General features: G+C 41.3%; 1 protein-coding gene across 3 annotated transcripts in view; it reads right to left on the bottom strand.

Annotated features, from left to right (window-relative positions):
- The window catches only part of rnf19b (ring finger protein 19B), a 178,594-nt gene extending 157,851 nt beyond the window's left edge, over positions 1-20,743 (bottom strand). For all 3 annotated transcript variants that reach the window (XM_072548165.1, XM_072548166.1, XM_072548167.1), the window contains exon 1: positions 20,618-20,743. The gene's annotated coding sequence lies outside the window, so the exon portion shown is untranslated. The remainder of the gene's footprint in view (positions 1-20,617) is intronic.
- Between the last annotated feature and the right edge of the window lie 288 nt (positions 20,744-21,031).

Here is a 21,031-nt window from a genome sequence, read left to right as displayed (position 1 = left end):
GATGAAAGGTAGTGGAGCCAGCACAGATCCTTGTGGCACTCCACTGGTCACAGGCCTCCAGTCTGAAAAACAATCCTTGAACACCACTTCTATCTTTGAGCCAGATCTGTATACAAGTGGCTGGTTCTCCCTGTATTTCATGAAATCTAACCTTGCCAACCAGTTTCCCATGAAGAACCTTGTCGAATGCCTTACTGAAGTCCATATAGATCACATCTACTGCTCTGCCCTCATCAATCCTCTTTGTTACTTCTTCAAAAAACTCAAACATATTTGAGAGACATGATTTCCCACGCACAAAGCCATGCTGACTATCCCTAATCAGTCCTTGCCTTTCCAAATACATGTACATCCTGTCCCTCAGGATTCTCTCCAACAACTTGCCCACCACCGACATCAGGCTCACTGGTCTATAGTTCCCTGGCTTGTCCTTACCACCTTTCTTAAACAGTGGCACCACGTTAGCCAACCTCCAGTCTTCCGGCACATCTCCTGTGATAATCGATGATACAAATATCTCAGTAAGAGCCCAGCAATCAGTTCCCTAGCTTCCCACAGAGTTCTAGGGTACACCTGATCAGGTCCTGGGGATTTATCCACCTTTATGCATTTCAAGACATCCAGCACTTCCTCCTCTGTAATATGGACATTTTTCAAGATGTCACCATCTATTTCCCTACACTCTACATCTTCCATGACCTTTTCCACAGTAAATACTGATGCAAAATCCTAGTTTAGTATCCCCCCATTTCCTGCGGTTCCACACAAAGGCCGCCTTTCTGCTCATTGAGGGGACTGAAGTGGGTACTGCAGATGCTGGAGATCAGAGTCAAGATTAGAGTGGTGCTGGAAAAGCACAGCAGGTCAGGCAGAATCCTGATTCCTGATAAAGGACTTTTGCCTGAAATGTTGATTTTCCTGCTCGTTAGATGTTGCCTGACCTGCTGTGCTTTTCCAGCATCAACCTAGTCTTGACTCTGATCTTTAAGGAGTCCTATTCTCTCCCTAATGTATTTGTAAAAACCCTTTGGATTCTCCTTAACTCTATTTGCCAAAGCTATCTCATGTCCCCTTTTTGCCCTCCTGATTTCTCTCTTAAGTATACTCCTACTGCCTTTATGCTCTTCTAAGGAGTTACTCGATTTATCCTGTTTCTGGATTAGTGGTGCTGGAAAACCACAGCAGTTCATATAGCATCTGAGGAGCAGTAAAATCGATGTTTCAGGCAAAAGCCCTACATCAGGAATAGGTCTATCCTTACATATGCTTCCTTCTTTTTCTTAACCAAACCCTCAACTTCTTTAGTCATCCAGCATGCCCTATACCTACCAGGCTTTCCTTTCATCGTAACAGGAATATACTTTCTCTGGACTCTTGTTATCTCATTTGCCCCCAGTCAGCTTTTGAAAGTTCTTGTCTAATACCATCAAAATTGGCCTTTCTCCAAATTAGAAATTCAACTCTTAGATTTGGTCTGTCCCTTTCCATCAATATTTTCTTATAGTTCTGTTTTTGCATGGATCTAAATACCTCAGACATCAACATAACTACAAAAAGAAATGCTATTACATGGGTGCATCATCTAATAAAGTAGTGAGAATTAAAAAGTAATCCATGAAAACCAAATAGTAATCCATCAAAATCAAAAACTACCTTTCAAGAGGATCTCTCAAAAAATAATTTTACAGTGAGATCTGAATATTCAAGAACCATGTGTGTGGCAGCCATGTTAATTCATCAAAGATAGTGACTAAATAAAATAATTGAACCATAAAAGCCCTGCCATTAAAACATTTGCAGTATGTTATATATACATTAAACTCAGAAACCATGATATGCCAAACGCCCGCTTGAAATTTCAGACAAACTTTGGATCTTAAAAAAAACATCAAAATGAAACTTGAAAATATTTTATCCACCTACATGAACTACTTGATGTCAAAAACCTAACAGTCAAAACAAACTAAGAGTGGGGTTCTGTAACACTATCAGCATAACAGGAAATGACCAATTTTGATGTTAATTCTCATAAAATGGAACAAACATGATTTATTGGAGGAGGATAGAAACTACACAATGTAACCTCTGTAAAACGTCTCTTGTTACCTCAGCAAAAATAGCAATATTTGCACAAACAGTTGAGTTAATGTTGCTGCTGAAGTTCAGGGATATATGAAGGACACAGCTTTATGTCAAAACATTCCTTGGAACGAGTTGAGATCGTGTTGAAGCAAAAGAACCCACTCTTCATTTAAGATAGTCAACCCAAAATGGAGAAAATGAGGACTGCAGATGCTGGAGATCAGAGTCGTGAGGTGGTGCTGGAAAAGCACAGCAGGTCAGGCAGCATCCGAGGAACAGGAAAATCGATGTTTTGGGCATAAGCCCTTCATTAGGAATGAGGTTATCATTCCTGATGAAGGGCTTATGCCTGGAAACGCCAATGCCCGATGCTGCCTGACCTGCTGTGCTTTTCCAGCACCACACTCTCGACTCTAGTCAACCCAAAATGTCAATCCTGTTCTTCAAGATAGATGCTGCAAGGTTTGCTGAGTATCTCCAGCTTTAATGCTTTTATTTTAGATACAACTTAGTGGTAAAGATCATTTGAACATGTCACTCAGCTCACACAGAGAAGAATGTTTTCTCATTTCTCATATTTCCCAATTAACAATCACCAATAAAATTAAAAAGACTACTGCTGACAATCCATGAAATCAATTAACCAACTGTGGCCTCAAATTAAAACCTTATGCCTCAAAGAATCCAAAACGACTTTATATTGCATATTCTTTTACCATCCTCTTCTACTGGACATTATTCCTGTTAACTATATTTGCATGCGTGAGAAACAGACAGAGCCCATGTGACTGCATAAATCCTGAATGTTTGACCTTGTCTTTATACTATTCTTCTCACAGTTATTAGGTCATAAACTTGTTGTCGTTCTCTCAAGGAAAACCCTGTAATTAGCTCTCTATTATTTACGGTTAAAATAATGAACTACATCTTAACTGGAGAGATGTTTAGCCTTGTGCTAAAAAGGAATTTAAAGGCTTTGTTGCAACTAACCAAAGAAACTAAAAAAAAAGCTTGGAATGATGAATCCTACCCAATTCCATACCTTCTGAAACCAGAAATTTGAATCCAGTTTTATTACGTCTTGTTGTCACTGTAACTGAAATCATCCAATTCAGTTTACCAACGATTGAACCTTGCAACTTTCTGGAACATACGGCTTGCTCTCTCATTGTCCACTGAGCAGATAGGCAAGATATTCATTTGAAACATATGGAAATTATTACAAGTTATTTTACTGCTTTTTTTTACTTTTTTTCCCCCAATGTTGGGACTGTAAGTTATTTGGCTACGTATTGCCAAAGAACAATAACCAAAACATTGGTAATTAAGGACTACATTATTATTCTTCCTGCTAAAATCCACAAGTTCACATTTCATGGATATTACACTCCATTTGTCAATTTTTTTCTCACCAACTTAACCTCTAACTATACCTTTGTCAACTCCTTATGTTGTATTCACAATTTACTTTTCTATCTTTCTTTGCATCAACAAATTTAGTAATCACCCATTTTGGTCCCTATATCCAAGTCACTGATGGAAATTGTAAATACTTGAGGCATCAGCATTGATCCCTGTGGCACACTACTCATCACAATCTGACAATTTACCCCCTACAATATGAATTCCCATATTAACATAGTAACTTTTGGTGTGATATTTTAACAAGTGCCTTCTGGAAATTTAACGCCACTGGCTTCCCTTTTTCTATGTTGCTTGTTACATTCTCAAAGATGGGTTAGAGTGGTGCTGGAAAAGCACAGCAGGTCAGGCAGCATCCGGGAAAATTGAAGTTTCGGGCAGAAGCTATTCCTGATTAACCTGCTGTGCTTTTCCAGTATCACTCTAATCCAGACTCGGGCTTCCACCATCTGCAGTCCTCGTTTTTACCTACATTCTCAAAGATGTCTAATAAATTAATCAAACTTGATTTCCCTCTCACAAAGCATGTTGACTCTGCATAATTGAATTAAGATTTTCTAATTGCTCTGATATAATCTCTTTAATAACAGATTCCAACATTTTGCCTATAACAAATGTTCAGCTAACTGGCCTTGAGCTCCTTGTTTCCTGTCTCCCTCCTTTCTTGAATACAGGAGTCACTTTTACTATTTTCAAATTGGATGGGTCAATGCAAGAATCTGGAAAATTTAGATTCAATAGCCACCATCTCAAGAGCCACTTATTTTAAGACCCTAGAATGAAGTCAGTTAGGGACAGATGATTTGTCAGACTTTACTCCTAATTATATGTCAGTACCTGTTCACAGATGATTGGATTGTTTTATATTTCTTCTTTCCTTTCACATTTTAATCCATGATTCAATTTTATTTCATTGAGTGGAAGGCAAAAGGAGAAATGGTCTCAATTATTTATTGATGTCCAATAATAACATGGTATTTGTTATGCTGAAAAGGTATAATAGAATGAAGACAGAACTGACAAGTTGGGAATACTCATTCAAAGGAGATAAAGTAGATGGTTTTGTTATATACTGAACCCATACTGATGGGTATAAGTGCAGGTGATTGCAATTTAAATGTCCCGATTGTCTCAGTGGGTATCAATGGATTAATTGAGATGATTATAAAGAGGTAATGAAAGAGAACAGACAAAAAAGCAATTCTTTCAGGCACAATGACATCTAACACCTTGTAAAGCGATGGTGCCACCTAAATGGGGTTACACAAACATCAGTCAGAATACAGTCTATTAAAGAAGCTTTTGTTATGAATCGGGAAAGGGGATTAGGAGAAGTGTTATCATTATTTATTGAACAGGTGTGCCAAAAATGTAAGTACAGACTTACATTCCTGCATAAAGTACATGACTGCCAAATCACACAAGTCAAGTGCTCAATTTCCAGAGCAGGTCAACATAGGAAAGTGGGAAAATGGACAACATTCAATGCTTCCTGTGGAAGTGAGTTCTGAGGCTGGGGTTGGGTGTTGGAGGTGTGTGGCTGATTGGATGGGAGGGTTTGGGTGGACTAATTAAGTCCAGGCAAGAAGATATTACCCCCAGGATGCTAATTAAGGCCCTTAAATGACCAATCAACAGTGGACAACTTAGTATATGTCAGTCAATAGTTTCCATTTATATGGCAACATCAACAAAATAATCCCCCAGGAAATTCAGTGACATAAGGAAAAAAAATGAACACCAAGCCTAAGATTATGACAGTGGATGTTGGAAATTGGAAACGTCTTTAAAACTGAATTATAGTCATAGAGTCATAGAGATGTACAGCATGGAAACAGACCCTTCGGTCCAATACATCCATTTATTTAGTGTGCAGCATTAATGTTACAGCAGTAACTAACCTTCTACAAACATAAGCAGATCTCTAGCATATTAACACAAAGGTTACAAAGATTCACTGAGATCATACGTTCTATTGAACCAATGTCAAAGATTTAGCTGGAGGGCACTGACCTATTATCAATAAATGTTTTGGGAAGATAGGATTTTTTATTCTTAGAAGGAATGAAAAGTAACCTTCAAATGGAGGTGGGCAAAGGGACAATGGCCATCTTGACTTTGGGAGTAACTGCTCAAGGTCACTGGCCAAAGGAGTCAGGCAGCAAAGGTTGCTGTCCCCGAAGAAGGTATTTAGATAGGGATAGGTGGGAATGAGAAAGAGAGGTTCCAGGAGAACAAGCCTTCTTGGGAGAAGATCAGGAGTTCCCCTGTATCAATTCAAGGAAAGAATAAAAGATTGTTACTACAAAAGACTGTAAAACATCAGGGATTAACATTCCACCACTCTATATCACAGATGTCCATCATCTCTGCTTCTCAATTCTTACGATTGCTTTGGGATCAGTAAAGCGTCATCATCTGTTGTGGAGTGCATATTTCCTTTCTTTATATAAATAATGCATTGTATATAAACTGTCACTTCTTAATAAATTCAATAAACTATATGAAAATTGCTTACAAATGGTTGACTTCCTATATTAGGTAAATGAGGTTCTGAGCCCCACAACTGAACATGTAAGGGGTGTGTAAATGTTTTGGTGTTGAAGAATTTTAATGGCAGAGAGAAAGAGGCAGTTACCTTCTTTATTTGGGGGGGTGGTGGGGGAGGAGGGAATTCCAAAGCATAGAGCTTAGGCAGCTGAAGCCAATTTTTATAGGTGCGCCATCAAGAGCATTCTGTCTGGTATAGCAACTATACCATTCAAGATCAGAGACAGTTACAGAGAGTGGTGACCTTGACCCAGCCAATCACAAAGGCCAACCTCCCAGCTATAGATTAGATTACAGTGTGGAAACAAGTCCACACCGACCTACCGAAGCGCAACCCACCCATACCCTACCCCTACATTTACACCTTACCTAACACTACAGGCAATTTAGTATGGCCAATTCACCTGGCCTGCACACCTTTGGACTGTGGGAGGAAACCCACGCAGACATGGGGAGAATGTGCAAACTCCACACAGTCAGTCGCCTGAGGCGGGAATTGAACCCGGGTCTCTGGCGCTGTGAGGCAGCAGTGCTAACCACTGTGCCACCATGCCGCCATAGAATCTATCTACCAGGCCCGCTGTCAAGGAAAGGCCACCATCCATTCTTAAAGATCCATCCCACACTGGCAATGTTTTTCTACAACCTCTACCATCAGAAAGAAGGTACTGAAGCCTGAACACACACAGCAGCTGATTTCATAACAGTTTCTACCATACTGTTGTTAGAATATTGAATGGACTAACAAAATATTAACATTCGCCTGTACCTGTGTTTTTTTTTGCTGCTGTTTACCTATTATTTATTATCTATGTTACTTAAGTATATGATCTGCCTGTATTGCTCACAAGACAAAGCTTTTCACTGTGCCTCGGTACACGTGACAATATATTCAATTCAATTCAATTCAGCTATGGCTCCTGATGGTAAAGTGAAGGAAGGGAGGCTGATACAAAAGAGAACAGAGGCAGAGAAAGATTGAAAATTGGTAGGACTGGAGGAGGTTCAGAGGTAAGGAAAGATGAGACATTATTAGAATTTCAACATAAGATTGAACACTTTAAATTTGAGATTTTTGGAATGTGAGGTTAATTATTCAGGTCCTCACTGATCTACATGAGTGAGTGGGAATACTCGAAAATGGAGGAGAGTTTTGGAACAGTCAACTCTAACGATGACAAAGACCAGATGAGGACTACAGTAACAGATGGGGCTGTGACAATTGCAGAGTCTGGTAGAGGTCTATGAGGAGAATGTTATCCAAATGTCAGGGTCAAATTTGGCTGGCAAGTTCATGAAAACACTATATTAGCCCAAGACTGTGCCCAGAAAAGGAGATGGAATTCTTGGGAAAAGAATATTGTTTTTGGTGTGGTCAAAAGACAACGGCCAATCTTATCCATATTTAAATGGGCATAAATTCCAGTTCTTTCAAGATCAATAAAGACAGTTAAGTGGTGGTAGAAAAGTCATGCTTGGGTGTTGGATGTAGACACTTCCTAACCAACCTGCTTGGAGCGTTATTGCACATCTCTGGAGCAGGTGGGATTTGAACTTGCACCTTCCTGACTCAGAGGTAGGGACATTACCATAACAATCCTTTACATGGAGATGTAGGCTCACTCAACATCTACAGACAATGGTAAAAAAAGACATATGGGTCATGTCTACAAGGCATGTAAAGGAAAAGTGGAGGGAGCAAAGTTAGGTGCCTGGACTGCACAGGAAATGGCACAGGAATGGGAAAAGAAACAGCTGTTAGAAATATTCTTCCTATTGGCAGATAAATAAAAATGGAACCAGGTGAGGGAAGTTCCACTGAGACAATGGATGTGGTGTTGGAGGACTATGGAGTGGTTGAAGACTGTAAAAACACTGAGGATGGATAATTCACTATTGACGTGACCTCAGAGAGTAGCACTTGTGTTCCTGGTTGGTAATATTTTTGTGCTGTGACAGACTGAGAACCTGATCAGCGTGAATGTTGGTGGATATTAAACATCTAACAGGAGGAGAGGCTTCCACGAATATCCCCATCCTCAATGACTGGGGAACCCAACGCATCAGTCCAAAAGAGAACACGCTAAGCATTTGCAAAATCTTCAGCCAGAAGTGACAAGTAGATAATCCATCTTGGCTTTCTCCAGAGGTCGCAGCTTCACAGATGCTAGTCTTCAGCCAATTCGATTCATTCCAAGTGATATCAAGAAACAGCGAAAGATAATGAATACTGCAAAGGCTATGGGCCCTAACAACATTCCAGCAATAGTATTGAAGTCATAGAGTCATAGAGATGTACAGCATGGAAACAGACCCTTCGGTCCAACCTGTCCATGCTGACCAGATATCCCAACCCAATCTGGTCCCACCTACCAGCATCCAGCCCATATCCCTCCAAACCCTTCCTAATCATATACCCATCCAGATGACTTTTAAATGTTGCAATCGTGCTTGCCTCCACCACTTCCTCTGGCAGCTCATTCCATGCAAGTACCACCCTCTGCGTGAAAAAGTTGCCCCTTCAATCTCTCTTGTATATTTTTCCCCTCTCACCCTAAACCTATGCCCTCTAGTTCTGTAATCCCCGACCCCAGGGAAAAGACTTTGTCTATTTATCCTATCCATGCCCCTCATGATTCTAAAAGCCTCTATAAGGGCACCTCTCAGCCTCCAACACTCCAAGGAAAACAGCCCCAGCCTATTCAGCCTCTCCCTATTGTTCAAATCCTCTAACCCTGGCAACATCCTTGTAAATCATTTCTGGACCCTTTCAAGTTTCACAACATCCTTCCAAATAGGAAGGAGACCAGAATTGCATGCATTCTCTTAACCAATAAAAGAAAGCATATCAAATGCCTTCTTCACTATCCTATTTACCTGCAACTCCACTTTTAAGGAGCAATGAACTTGCACTCCAAGGTCTCTTTCTTCAACAACACTCCCTAGGACCTTACAATTAAGTGTAAAGGTCCTGCTAAGATTTGCTTCCTCAAATTGCAGTACCTTGCACTTATCTAAATTAAACTCCATCTGCCACTTCTTAGCCCATTGGCCCATCTGATCAAGATCCCATTCTAATCTGAGCTAACCTTGTTCGCTGTCCACTACACCTCCAATTTTGGTGTCATCTGCAAACTTACTAACTGTACCTCTTAAGCTCACATCCAAATCATTTATATAAATGATGAAAAGTAGTGGAGCCAGCACCGATCCTTGTGGCACTCCACTGGTCACAGGCCTCCAGTCTGAAATATGGCCCTCCACCACCACCCTCTGTCTTCTACCTTTGAGCCTGTTCTGTATCTAAGTGGCTAGTTTTCCCTGTATTCCATGAGATCTAACCTTGCCAACCAGTTTCCCATGAAGAACCTTGTCAAACACCTTATTGAAGTCCATATAGATCATGTTCACCACTCTGCCCTCATCAATCCATCAATTCTTCAAAAAAACCCATTCAAGTTTGTGAGACATGATTTCCCATGCACAAAGCTATGTTGACTATCCCCAATCAGTCCTTGCCTTTCCAAATACATATACATCTGTCCCTCAGGATTCCCTCCAACAACTTGCACACCACCAACATTAGGCTCACTGGTCTATAGTTCCCTGGCTTGCCCTTACCACCCTTCTTAAACAGTGGCACTACTTTAGCCAACCTCCAGTCTTCCGGTACCTCACCTGTGACTAACGATGATACAAATATCTCAGTAAAGGGCCATGCAATCATTCCCTAGCTTCCTACAGAGTTCTGGGGGATTTATCCACTTTTATGTGTTTCAAGACATCCAGCACTTCGTCCTCTGTAATATGGGCATTTTTCAAGATGTCACCACCTATTTCCCTACAGTCTATATCTTCCATGTCCTTTTCCACAGTAAATACTGATGTAAAATACTTGTTTAGTATCTCCTCCATCTCCTGCAGTTCCACACAAAGGCCACCTTGCTGATCTTTGAGGGGACCTATTCTCTCCCTAGTTACCTTTTGACCTTAACGTATTTGTAAAAACCCTTTGGATTCTCCTTAACTCTATTTACCAAAGCTATCTTATGTCCCCTTTTTGCCCTCCTGATTTCTCTCTTAAGTATACTCCTACTTCCTTTAAACTCTTCTAAGGATCCATTCGATCTATCCTGTCTATACCTGATATATGCTTCCTTTTTTTTTCTTAACCAAACCCTCAATTTCTTTAATCATCCAGCATTCCCTACACCTACCAGCCTTTCCTTTCACCCTAACAGGAATAAACTGTCTCTGGACTCTAGTTATCTCATTTCTGAAGGCTTCCCATTTTTCAGCCGTCCCTTTACCTGTGAACAACTGCCCCCAATCAGTCTTGAGTTCCAAAACTTACCATGCCTCTAGCCAAGTTGTTAAACAAGACCAGCATATATTCAACAATGTGGAAAATTGCCCATGTACATCCTGTAGAGAAAAACAGGACAAATCCAACCCAGCTAATTACTGGCCCATCAGTCTATTCCCAATCATCAGTAAAGTTGACTGATTAGAAAATATCTACAAGTAACAATCATGAGTGCCTCTTGTCGTGAACATTCGAGCCAATGTGTGCATGAATAGATCCTACAAAGAAGGAAGTAACAAACTATATCTTTCACGAGATGAAAGAAATCAGTAGTTGGGAGGGAAAAAGGGGAGAAAACACATCTAGCCCCATGCAATAGATATTATTTTAAATTAGATGTAAATCATGACAGAATAGTGCAGGAAGTACAGCAAATTAGAGCAATTAACCTTTCAGAATTGCTTAATAATAGCAGTACCTATCAGGATAAATGCCAGAAAATAGCTCTATAGGAATTAACACCTTCGTTCACAGTTTACCAGTGTACATAGATCATTAAAATGTTATAAACAAGCTGGTCGGGTCCTAAAGGATATAGCTTCCAGACTGGGTCTGCACAGGTGGTGAGGGAACCAGCAAAAGGGAAAAACATGCTTGAACTCAGACTTCCAGAGTCACACAGCATGGAAACAGACGCTTTTGGTCCAACCAGTCCATGCCGAACATAATCCCAAACTAAACTAGTTCCACTTATCTCCTCCTGGCCCACATGCCTCCAAACCATTCCTATTTATCTACTTATTCAAATGTCTTTTAAACATTGTAATTATGGTCACATCTGCCCCCACTCAATCATTACCATTACGACAAGGGATCAACTCTGGTTCAATGAAGAGTGCAGGAGGGTATGCCAGAAGCAGCACTGGGCACACCGAGAAATGAGGTGTCAACCTGGTGAAGCTACCAATTAGAACTACTTGCATGCCAAACAGCGTAAGCCCACAATGATCTGGATGAAGACACTGGGGAAATTCTGGCCAAGTTCGTCGATGATACGAAGTTAGGTGGACAGGCAGGTAGTTCTGAGGAGGTGGGGAGGTGACAGAAAGATTTAGACAGTTTAGGAGAATGGTCTAAAAAATGGCTGATGAAATTCAATGTGAGCAAATGTGAGGTCTTTGCACTTTGGAAAAAAGAACACAGGCATGGACTATTTTATAAACAGTGAGAAAATTCATAAAGCCAAAGTACAAAGGGATCTGGGATTGCTAGTACTGGATTGTCTAAAGGTTGACTTGCAGGTTGAGTCCACGGTTAAGAAAGCAAATGTAATGTTATCATTTATTTCAAGAGGGTTGGAATGTAAAAGCAGTGAGGTGCTACTAAGACTTTATAAAACTCTGGCTAGGCCCCATTTAGAATACCGTGCCCACTTATGGGCCCCACACCTCAAGAAGGACATACTGGCACTGGAGCACATCCAGCAGAGATTCACATGGATGATCCCTGGAATGGTAGGCCTAACATACGATTAACAGCTGAAGATCCTGGGATTGTATTTGTTAGATTTAAGAAAGTTGAGGGGAGATCTAATAGAAACCTACAAGATAATGCATGGCTTAGAAAGGGTGGACATCGGGAAATTGTTTCCATCAGGCGGGGATACTAGGAGTCGTGGGCACAGCCTTAGAGTTAGAGAGGGTCAATTTAGAACAGAAATGAGGAAACATTTCTTTAGTCAGAGAGTGGTGGGCCTGTGGAAGCCATGGAGCACAGTGGAGGCCGGGATGTTAAATGTCTTCAAGGCAGAGATTGATAAATTCTAATCTCAAAGAATTAAGGGATACGGGGAGAGTGCCGGTAAGTGGCGTTGAAATGCCCATTAGTCATGATTGAATGGAAGAGCGGACTCGATGGGCCAAATGGCCTTACTTCCATTCCTATTTCTTATGGTCTTTTGGTATTAAGTGCTAGTTAGAGCTAAGCCATCCCACAGCCAACGGATCAGATCTAAGCTCTGCAGACCTGCCACATCCAGTTGTGAATGGTGGTGGATAATTAAACAATTCACTGGAGGAGGAGGGTCCACAAATAGCTCCATGCTCAATGATAGAGGAGTCCAGCACATCAGCACAAAAGATAAGGTTGAAGCATTTGCATCAATCTTCTGCTGGAAGTGCCAAGTGTATCATCCATCTCAGAGTCCTCCAGTGGTCCACAGCATTACAGATACCTGTCTTTTAACCACTCCATATTTATAAAATCATGATGGGCATGGATAGCATAAATAGGTAAAAGGCTTTTGCCTGGGGTGGGAGAGTCCAGAACTAGAGGACATAGGTTTAGGGTGGGAGGGGAAAGATTTAAAAGGGACCTCTAAGAGGCAATGTTTTCACGCAGAGGGTGGTGCATATATGGAATGAGCTGCCAGAGGAAGTGGTGGAGGCTGGTACAATTACAACATTTAAAAGGCATTTGGATGGGTATATGAAGCACTGTTGATGACAACTTCCATCACTTTACTGATGGTCAAGAGTCGACTGATGGAGTAGTAATTAGCCAGGTTGGATTTGTCCTGCTTTTTATGTATAGGACATACATAGGTCACTAGTAATCCTAAGGATGGTGATAGTGAGATATTCAGTGATAGCAATGCTATTGAATGTCAAAGGGTGGCAGTTAGATCATCTCTTATCCGAGATTATCATTGCATGGCATTTGTGTAGTGTAAATATTACTTCCTATTTGCCAGCCCAAGCCTGGGTATTTTTCCAGATTATGTTCCATTTGCACATGGACTGCTTCAGTGTCTAAGGAGTCATGAACATTGCTGAACAGTCATTGGTGGACATCCCTACTTCTGACCTTTTGATGGAAGGTTATTGATGAAACAGCTGTAGATAGTTGGGCCTAGGACACTACCCTGAGGAACTCCTGCAAAGATGTCCAGGAGCTGAGATGACTGACCTCAAACAACCGCAATTATCTTCCTATCTGTCAGGTCTGACTCCAACCACCAGAGAGTTTGCCCCCGATACCCATTGATTCCAGATTTGCTAGGGCTCCTTCACTTAGTTGAACATGGCCTTGATGTCTAGGGCTATCAAATCTCACCTCACCTCTGAAATTCAACTTTTTTATCCATGATTGAGCCAAGGCTTTAATGAGATCTGGAGCTGAATGGCCCTGGTGGAACCATACTGGGTGTCACTAAGCAGATTATTGTTGAGCAGTGACCAGAAACTCAACTGGACTCACCACATAAACAAAGTGCTACAACAGCAGGTTAGAGGTTATGAATACTGCGGTGAGTAACATACCTCCTGACTCCCCAAAGCCTGCCCATCATCCCCAGGCATAAGTTAGGAGTGTGCTGGAATACTCTCCACTTGCCTGGATGAGTGCAGCTCCAACAACACTAAAGAAGCTTGACAGCATCCAAGACAAAGCAGCCCACTTGAATGGCACCATATCCACAAACATCCACTCCATCCACCATCATGCCCAGTAGCAGCAGTACTATCTATAAAATGCACTGCAGAAAATTACCAAAGACCCTTAGACAACACCTTCCAAACCCATGACTACTTCCATCTGGAAGGACAATGCCAGCAGTAACATGGGAACACCACCTCCAGGTTCCCATCCACATCATTCATCATCCTCACTTGGAAATATATCATGATTCCTCCACTGTCACTGGGTCAAAATCCTGGAATTCCCTCCCTAAGGGCATTGTGGGGGGCTACCTACATTACATGAACTGCAGTGGTTCAAGAAGGCAGCTCATCACCACCTTCTTGAAGGCATCCAGGGACAGTCAATAAATGCTGGTCAGTCAGCAATGCCCACATCCCAAGAGCGAATTAAAAGAAAAATATTCCTTTTTATCTAGATCACTAAAAAATGCAGGTTCTGGAAACTCTGCATCAGTTATACAAAATCCTGGTGGTGCCACACCTAGAGTACTATAAGTATTTAGCTTTGGAGGTAATGAATTAAGATTCAGCAGAATAATATCTGATTCCAAATGTTAAATTACAAAAAGGCAGTACAGCTATTCTTTGTTTAGCTGACCTAATAAGTTTCCTTTAAAAAGTGTGCTAAATGAAAATGTGTTGAACTAAAATCATTTTCCCATAAAAATGTGATGATGCTGGATTAAGTTCCTAACCTGTAAATTTAACATAGCAAATCTGTAGGCTACATTGAACCTAATTTTAAAAAAATTCTTACTAGATTAAAAAATATTTATGACATCACTCTTTGTATTTAGCTCCTGTATCCAATTCAACACTTCATATCTGTGATTCATGCCAGTCACCCACTTCCCTCCCTTCTGCTTGCAATCCACTTGCTCCCTTGCTCATTTCCTCAGTTCTGCTGCCTAACTCTTGAGCTCCCCTCTAAGGATTTTGTTATTGGAGGTGGTCATTGCCTGGCAGTTGTATAGCACAAATGTATTTTCGAACCTTGCCAATGTTAGATGACCGATGGTGTTGAGTCAGTTCCAATTTTACTTTAACTGGGGGAGTCATCTCACCCTGATCAAAGCCACTTGAAGACTATATAGTATTTTATAGAAGAAAATGTGCAAATTATCCCCATCAACAGCTATTCACCTCCTTGGCCAGATTGCCATCCACTCCTTTGTCTGTCTAACTGTTCTCTCCCTCGGCTTTAAACCCACCTATTGTTTATTCCTTGTTCCCAGCCCCCACTCCATCTTTTGCATAAAAAAACATTCTCCAAGGTACCATCAGCTCTGAGGAAGATTACTAGTCATGAAACATTAATTCTGAATTCTCTCCACAGAAGCTGCCAGACATGCTGAGTTTTCCCATCAATTTCTATTTTTGTTTCTGATTTCCAGTATCCACAGTTCTTTGGCGTTTTTCTAAATAAAAGAGGGATGTTTCGAGACAAAGACAATCTTTGGTAGATTTACTAAGAGTCCTATTAAAAATGGTAAAACTAAGACAAAACCAGGTGATACTGCAACAAAACTTTCAGGAGCTTACAGAATGTGCTGAGCTAAAAGTGTTCTCTTCCTCCATTCAGCTAAAGGAAGCTCCTGAGTGTCACCTAGTGGCTAATTCTGAAGTCTGATAACATGAGTCAGCGTTTGGTACATGATTCAGGGTTTAAAAACAACAAAGACAAGAAGCAGGTGATTAAAAATGAATGCAATACAAATACTGAGCATAGTAGACACAGGGCAGGGACCCATGTTCAATTCCACCCTCAGACAACTGTATAAGTGCAGTCTGCACAGTCTCCCAGCGTCTGTGTGGATTTCCCTGGGTGCTCCGGACACCTCCCACAGTCCAAATATGTGCAGGTTAAGTGAAATGACCATGTTAAGTTGTCCATGGTGTCCAGGAGTGTGCATGCCAGGTGGATTAGCCATGGGAAATGCAGACTTACAGGAATGGAGCAGGTCTGGGTGGAATGCTGTTTGTGGAATTGGTGTAAACTCGAAGAGCTGAATGCCCTGCTTCCACACTGTACGGATTCTAGAGCTGTATGGTTTTGTGTTAATATTTATGGCTAATTTATCAACTCAATGTAATGCAAAACTGCAATCAAACTGAATTTCAAGATTGAACTAGTTGCTGTGATTGCCAAATGCTTTTATTTCTGAAGTTGTAACATCTCATACAGATTAATGAACAGCAAGACCACAGTTAAAGGGCATTCACACCTTCAAAGGATTTGACTATTATACATTAGAATACTGCAGTTTGAGCATGTAAAATAGTTTCCCAAATCATGGGATCCTGTGTGAATATTCCCATTAAAACTTCATGTACACCAGCAAATGGAGTATGCTTTAATGTTCACTATTGCTATAGCCAAAAAGTAGACCAAAACCATTCATGATTTTAACAATACGTAGAGCCAAATTTTTTTAGTGTGCCATTAGATAGACTTAAAATTGCAGCCTGGGGCTATAAAAAACATTGCTCCAAGTTATTGGAATTGAGAGCTGGTAAGAACACAGCGATAGCTTTATCAAGGCATTTAGAACCTTGGCAAATAATGGGACAAACTGGGTGACTCCAATGAGATTTAAGGATTTAGAAATAAACAGAGGAAATGAATTTGGGATAATGAGTGGATTCAATGTCCGATCAGGTACAGAAAGGGGACTAGAGGAAATGAATGGGATCAAAAGCCTGGACTAAGAAACAAAAGTAAATCATAAAATAAAGTAAGAGTTTAAAAATCTTAAGTTCAGCAAGCTCATGTGAACATCACAGCCTTCATGTTTTCCTCCGACTTACACACTGGTCTGACTTTGAAATGAGTCTCTGTCCATTTGGTGTCGCTGGGTTCAAACCTTGGACTTCCCCAATAAAGTCTACCTTCATCACATGGGCTGCAATACTTCAAATGGAGAGCCAACTGGCACCTTGTCAAGGGCAATTAGAGATTGCCAGTAAATTATATTCTTGCCAGTTGTTGGCGGATAGGATCAGGGTAAACCCTAAGGCTTTCTATAGGTACTTAAGGAATAAAAGAATGACGAGAGTAAGATTAGGGCCAATCGAGGATAGTAGTGGGAAGTTATGTGTGGAGACAGAGGAGATAGGGGAAGCACTAAATGAATATTTTTCTACAGTATTCACTCTAGAAAACGACAATGTTGTTGAGGAAAATACTGAGATACAGGTTACTAGACTAAGTGGGATTGAGGTTCACAAGGAAGAGGTATTAGAAATCCTGCAGAGTGTGAAAATAGATAAGTCCCCTGGGCCGGATGGGATTTATCCTAGGATCCTCTGGGAAGCCAGGGAGGAGATTGCCGAGCCTTTGGCATTGATCTTTAAATCGTCATTGTCTACAGGAATAGTGCCAGAAGACTGGAGGTAGCAAATGTGGTTCCCCTGTTCAAGAAGGGGAATAGAGACAACCCTGGTAACTATAGATCAGTGAGCCTTACTTCAGTTGTTGGTAAAGTGTTGGAAAAGGTTATAAGAGATAGGATTTATAATCATCTCGAAAAGAATAAATTTGAGATGACCTCCCCTTCATGGTATTGTGAAGGGGAGGTCGTGCCTCACAAACCTTATTGAGTTCTTTGAGAAGGTGACCAAACAGGTAGATGAGAGTAAACCAGTTGATATGGTGTATGTGGATTTCAGCAAGGCGTTCGATAAGGTTCCCCACAGTAGGCTACTGTACAAAATGTGGAGGAATGGGATTGTGGGAGATGTAGCAGTTTGGATCAGTAATTGGCTTGCTGAAAGAAGACAGAGGGTGGTGGTTGATGGGAAATGTTCATCCTGGAGTCCAGTTACTAGTGCTGTAACGCAAGGGTCATTGTTGGGTCCACTGCTGTTCATCATTTTTATAAACGACCTGGATGTGGGCGTAGAAGGGTGGGTTAGTAAATTTGCAGACGACACTAAGGTTGGTGGAGTTGTGGATAGTGACGAAGGAAGTTGTAGGTTACAGACAGACATAGATAAGCTGCAGAGCTGGGCTGAGAGGTGGCAAATGGAGTTTAATGTGGACAAGTGTGAGGTGTTTCACTTTGGTCGGAGTAACCGGAATGCAAAGTACTGGGCTAATGGTAAGATTCTTGGTAGTGTAGATGAGCAGAGAGATCTCGGTGTCCATGTAAACGGATCCTTGAAAGTTGCCACCCAGATTGACAGGGTTGTTAAGAAGGCATACAGTGTTTTGGCTTTTATTAATAGAGGGATCAAGTACCGGAACCACGAGGTTATGCTGCAGCTGTACAAAACTCTGGTGCGGCCGCATTTGGAGTATTGTGTACAGTTCTGGTCACCGCATTATAAGAAGGATGTGGAAGCTTTGGAAAGGGTGCAGAGGAAATTTACTCGAATGTTGCCTGGTATGGAGGGAAGGTCGTACGAGGAAAGGCTACTTGAGGCTGTTTTCGTTGGAGAGAAGAAGGGCGAGAGGTGACTTAATAGAGACATATAAGATAATCAGAGGGTTAGATAGGGTGGACAGGGAGAGCCTTTTTCCAAGTATGGTGATGGCGAGCAAGAGGGGGCATAGCTTTAAATTGAGGGATGATAGATATAGGACAGATGTCAGAGGTAGTTTCTTTACTCAGAGAGTAGTAAGGGTATGGAATGCTTTGCCTGCAACGGTAGTAGATTTGCCAACTTTAAGTACATTTAAGTTGTCATTGGATAAGCATATGGATGTACATGGAATAGCATAGGTTAGATGGGCTTCAGATTGGTGTGACAGGTTGGCGCAACATCGAGGGCCGAACAGCCTGTACTGCGCTGTAATGTTCTATGTTCTATAGAGGTTTATAAACTCATGATTGGCATGGATAGGGTAAATAGACAAGGTCTTTTCCCTGGGGTGGGGGAGTCCAGAACTAAAGGGCATAGGTTTAGGGTCAGAGAGGAAAGATATAAAAGAGACCTAAGGGGCAACGTTTTCATGCAGAGGATGGTGCGTGTGTGGAATGGGCTGCCAGAGGAAGTAGTGGAGGCTGGTACAATTGCAACATTTAAAAAGCATTTGGATGGGTATATGAATAGGAAGGATTTGGATGAATATGGGCCGGGTGCTGGTAGGTGGGACTAGATTAGGGTGGGATATCTGGTTGACATGAATGAGTTGGACCGAAGGGTCTGTTTCTGTGCTGTACATCTCTATGACTCTTTGTCTCACACAAACACAGTGTTGAAGTAAATGGAAGTCAATGTGGCACACAGCATAGGCAAACCCCAGCCTGCTCTGTACTAGATTATCCTGAGAGAAAGTGAGGACTGCAGATGCTGGAGATCAGAGCTGAAAAATGTGTTGCTGGAAAAGCACAGCAGGTCAGGCAGCATCCAAGGAGCAGGAGAATCGACATTTCGGGCATAAGCCCTTCTTATGCCCAAAACGTCGATTCTCCTGCTCCTTGGATGCTGCCTGACCTGCTGTGCTTTTCCAGCAACACATTTTTCAAACTAGATTATCCTGTAATTGTAAAGGTAGGGAAATTGCAATAAGCACCAGCACTCATAAACAATTGCAGGGTGGGAAAAGTGGAACATCAAGCAGGATGTTTTGCACAAGCTTCCCGTGGACATGGAACGAAGGAGTTAAAATCGAGCTTGCTGAGTGACTTCCCATTAGACACACTAGAGCCAGCATCAGCAATGAACCAGGAAGCTACCAACATCATGTGAGAGTTCAATCTCCACAAAGCAATGGTGTAAACTGCGGTTTAAAAAAGTTTTTGAATGTAAATTATTAAAGTTTAGGATAGGTGGGGCATAATTTTCTCTAATGGTCTGAAGTTTTCCTCACATAGCGGTGTAAAAGTCAAATCCTTGTTGGGTTTTCTCAAATGCTTTCATCTCCATAGAAAAGTTCCAGTTTTTATATAGTCTACTGCACACGTTTGTAAACGCCCACTTCATCATTTGCGGGAGGGAATGGATCATGTTTTGTTAAATTCAGTTGAATGGTACAAACGTGGATTCTCCTGGAGTCGCGTTACATAGCACCAGATCAAGACTTTCAGCCATTGGTGCATTCTAAATTAAAATGTCCCGCATATGAGGCAATTACTGTAATCACCATGACAACCACTTTGCTGGTCAACATCAGACGTTCAATTATACGTCTTGGTATGTCACTATTCTTTAAGAAACAGCAGGAAAGAGTTTATGTCAATCATTAATTTGACCTCCCCCCCTCCCAACCCCACAAAATTGTCTTTGTCGACAAAATTATGCCATCTCATAACGATATAATTCCTGTTTTCAAAGCTGGTAGCAAAGATGAACTACAGGTCCGAGAACCCAAAAAAAAATTATTTCAGAAACTGACCTTCACCTGCAATAGAAATTGAAGCAATTTAGCAGTATCTGAACCGTGGGAATGGGTAAACCATGTACAAGGTACTGGGCAAACACAAGCTACAAATACAAGCAGCCTTTCTTTTTGCAAATCGTGATGATGTCAATATCCGATCCATTTCCTATTGCATTAATTATAACTCATTTTCAGATTCACATCTGTCTCAGTGTTTCAGCAAACTGGCAAAATCTCTGGAAAATGTCTAACCTTGTTCCTCTCTAGGATTGCATTGCATTGGAATAGATAGAGATTTTCAAGAACGATGCATTTCAAGGGAAGGGTGCTACGGGGAGAAACTGCAGCGTTTTGAACACCTCTAGCAATTGCTGACATGCATTAATGCATGCATTAATTTATTGCATAGGTTCAAAATACAGTTGTGCATTCAAATACAGAATCTTCTCTTACCCTGTCTGGGCCAGTCTTGCAGCACAGTGGCGGGTCGCGATGTTTTATTTAGCCCTGGCTTATCCTTGCTTTTCTTCCTCTATTGTGGCTTACCCTGGATTGAGATCTTCCTCTCCATTTATCGTTAGCCATTGAGAAGCTGCGGATGCGCAAACTGCTCGAGACGTCACAAAGAAAGCTCCTTTCTGTCGTGACGCCAGTGGAATTCCTCTGCATTAATCTGGAAATAAATCACTTTCTAAACCAGACTGGGTGAACATTTAGATTTATTTCGACTCCCTATTTAATCGATTGGAAAAGCTCCCGTAACGCATCAGATTGAGCTGCCTTATGCTTAAATACTGAATTAGGCGGATGGGAATCACACCCTTGTAGCCCAGTTGGGAATGATCATTTTATTAGCATCCCTGCAAA

The sequence above is a fragment of the Chiloscyllium punctatum genome, chromosome 27, assembly GCF_047496795.1.
Source record: "Chiloscyllium punctatum isolate Juve2018m chromosome 27, sChiPun1.3, whole genome shotgun sequence".
NCBI classification, from domain to species: domain Eukaryota; kingdom Metazoa; phylum Chordata; class Chondrichthyes; order Orectolobiformes; family Hemiscylliidae; genus Chiloscyllium; species Chiloscyllium punctatum.
Note: the sequence above shows the minus strand (reverse complement) of the source record. Positions and strands in the feature narration are given on the sequence as shown.